This window comes from Triticum dicoccoides, chromosome 6B (genome assembly GCF_002162155.2).
Source record: "Triticum dicoccoides isolate Atlit2015 ecotype Zavitan chromosome 6B, WEW_v2.0, whole genome shotgun sequence".
Taxonomy (NCBI): Eukaryota; Viridiplantae; Streptophyta; class Magnoliopsida; order Poales; family Poaceae; genus Triticum; species Triticum dicoccoides.
Genome location: NC_041391.1, coordinates 346,850,456 through 346,853,874, shown reverse-complemented (window position 1 = coordinate 346,853,874; position 3,419 = coordinate 346,850,456).

The following is a 3,419-nucleotide window of genomic DNA, read 5'->3' as shown; positions in this document are numbered from 1 at the left end:
TTGTTCTTGCCAAAATGATATGAGTGAAGAATGTTGGCGGCGTCACCCTCAAGAACTCTCTAGTTCTTCTTCTTCGGGATCCACATCATCTTGATGGGAATCCTTGGAGTTGTAGTTGTACTTGATAAAGTAGAACTTGACGTAGTCTTGGGGACCCACTTGAACGAGGATTTAGGTGCTTCTTCAAATGCATCAATCTCTTCTTGAAGCTTGTCCTTGCCTTTGTTCTTGTGGTCTTGTGGTGGAAGATCATCTTGAGCTTGTGTTCCCTTGAAGGAAGTAGGGTCATACTTCTCTTGTTGAGGAACAAACTTCGTCTTGGGGTATTGATCTTCTTTCCACTCAACTCCATTGGCATTGAACTTTCGTTCAAAACCAACACCTTGATTCTTCCGGTGCCTTCCTTGCTTGCGTACAATTTCCTCGAATTGCTTACTCCCGGCAAGGCTCTTGTAAACACCTTTCTCTATAATTCCCTTCAATAAGCTATTTTCTTGCTCAAGTGTAACTTGGCTAAGAGAATCATTAATGGAATCAAGAGAACTACTAGAAGCAACAATATTGGATTTGACATTGTTATTGTTACTACTAGAGGAAGGATCTTTCTTGTACTTGTTACTAGACTTGACTTGAGGCATGTAAGTAGATAAGAGTAAACGCTTCGCAATGTAAGAAGAACTTTTCTTGCGAAGATCATCATTGATTGCTTTTAAGAACTCATGCTCTTGCTCAAGATTGAGCTTTTCAAAGCGTAACTTCTCATGAGCCCTTAAAAGTTCTCGTTGATCTTTGTAGATAGTTTCATGAGCTAACTTAAGAGAGTTTAGTTCTTTAGTTAGAAGCTCAATATTCTCCTTATCATTGTCATTCGTTTTATCTTGTTTAGCATGATTAATTGAAGTTTTATCATAGTATTCATCACTAGAGTTGTCAATAAGTAACTCATCATCCACAAGCAAGTCATCTTCGTCACTATTGAAATCAACATACTCGGGATGTGTTACATTTGGACCTTTGGCCATGAAGCATCTTCCAACACCTTGATTTGGTGAGTCAAATATGTCGTAGGAGTTGGTTGACACAAGTGCCAGACCGGCAACACCTTCATCTTCAGTATATTCGGAGTCGGAGTGATAGCTTCTCTCGGAGTGATTGTCGGAGTCGGAGCCGGATACCCATTCACCAACATGAGCTTGATGTCTTCGTTTTGTGTAGCTCCTTGATGACTTGTCCTTCCTTTCCGAATCTGCTTCTCTGTGAGGGTCTTCGTTCATAACAATCATCTCTACTTCTCCTCTCTCTTGGTGGTGATTCTTCTCTTTTGATCCTTCTTCTTGGAGAATCTTCTCTTCTTTTGTAGGGTGCCGTACACTCATTGGAGTAGAGTCCGGGTCTCCCACAATTGTAGCAATTGCGCTCTCGACTAGAAGATCTTTTGTCATTGTAAGACCTTGATTTGGAGCTTCTTTCTTTGCTTCTACTCTTGTAGAATTTGTTGAAGTTCTTCACCATTAAGCTCAATTCTTCATTGAAGGTTTGTTTCTCACTTGATGATGTGGGGGCTTCACTTGAGGCTTTGTAAGCACCACTTGACTTGTTGTGAAGTTCCTCCTTATCCTTGAGTGACATCTCATGAGCAACAATTCTTCCAATGACTTCCGTTGGCTTGAGATCTTTGTAGTTTGGCATCATTTGAATCAATGTGCACACGGTATCATACTTTCCATCCAATGCTCTTAAGATCTTATTGATGATGAATATGTCGGTCATCTCTTCACTCCCTAAGCCGGCAATCTCATTTGTGATAAGAGCAAGCCTAGAGTACATTTCAGCGACACCTTCACCATCCTTCATTTTGAACTTGTCAAGCTGACTCTGGAGAACATCTAACTTGGATTCCTTGACGGACTCGGTACCTTCATGCATATCAATCAAAGTATCCCAAATTTCCTTTGCATTCTCAAGACGGCTGATGTTGTTGAATTCTTCGGGGCACAATCCATTGAAGATGATATCACAAGCTTGAGCATTGTATTGCAGCATCTTCAATTCTTCTGCATTAGCTTCACGGTTCGGCCATCGAAAAATTCACCTTGCAAGCCAATACAAATAATTGCCCAAACGGCGGGGTTATGTCCAAGAATATGCATTTTCATCTTGTGCTTCCAACTAGCAAAATTAGTACCATCAAAGTAAGGACCTCTACGGTGATAATTTCCCTTGCTAGACGCCATACTCTCCTAGGTTGTGAAACCAAGGCTATGACCACCAAAAGCTATAGAAATCAAAGCAAATGGAGACCAAAGCTCTGATACCACTTGTAGGACCTTGAAGTATGTCTAGAGGGGGGTGATTAGACTACTTGACCAATAAAAACTTAACCTTTTCCCAATTTTAGAGTTTGGCAGATTTTAGCTACTTTAGGACAAGTCAAGCAATCATCACACAATTCAAGCAAGCATGCAAAGAGTATATAGGCAGTGGAAATTAAAGCATTGTCACATCCCTAGCTTCTGGTAATGCTCTAGGCTAGCTTCATGTGTGCATCATGTCTATATTCCGAAAGTTGAAATGAGGAAATTGAAAGCCTCGGAAATCATTTTAATAAAGGGGCAAGAAACCCTAAAATTGCAATCAGTAAATCCAAAATGCCCTAGAAATAGCTCTGACAATTTTGGCAAGAGTTATAAATCAAACCAAAATTTTGGGACATTTCTAAGGAATTATTTGGGCTCTGATTTTAAATCAATATTTTATTTGAATTTGGAGTTATATTCATAATATATAATGAATATATTTTCAAATGCCCTGAGATATTTTATGTTTATGAGGAGTAGACCTTAAGTGACATAAAATTATCCAGGGGAGTTTTGGCACTGTTTTCAAATTTGTTTGAATTTGAATTCAGTGGCAATTAAATAGAAAACAGAACAGAAATATAAAAAAAAAGAGAAGCCCAGCCACTTACCTGGCGCCCACCTACCTGGCCCAGCTCCTCCAGCCGGCCCAGCCCACCGCCGCCTCCCTCCCCTGTCGTCTTCCTTCCTGCCAGGAGGACGGGCACGCGCCCGGCGCGCGCGGCCAGGCGCCCCGGCCACCTCCTCCCTGCCTGGCTGCCTCCTCCTCCCCCTGGACGTCTCCCGAGCGCCACGCACTCGCCCTCGACCCTCTCTCACTCTCCCGTGTCTCTCCCTCCGTCCCTATCCCCCTCTGCTCCCTCTCCCTCCCGCTACCGAACGGAGCTCGTCGCCGCCGCTCGCCGTAGCCACGCCTACCGGCCACCCCACGCCTCGCAGACGCTCCGGAAAGCTCCGCCTCGTCTCCCTCTTCATCCTCACCCAGACGAAAGGCGCCGGAAGCCCCTAGATGCCGCTAGCTCCGCCGTTCCCCTCCTCGGCCACCGAGGATCACCGTCGTCA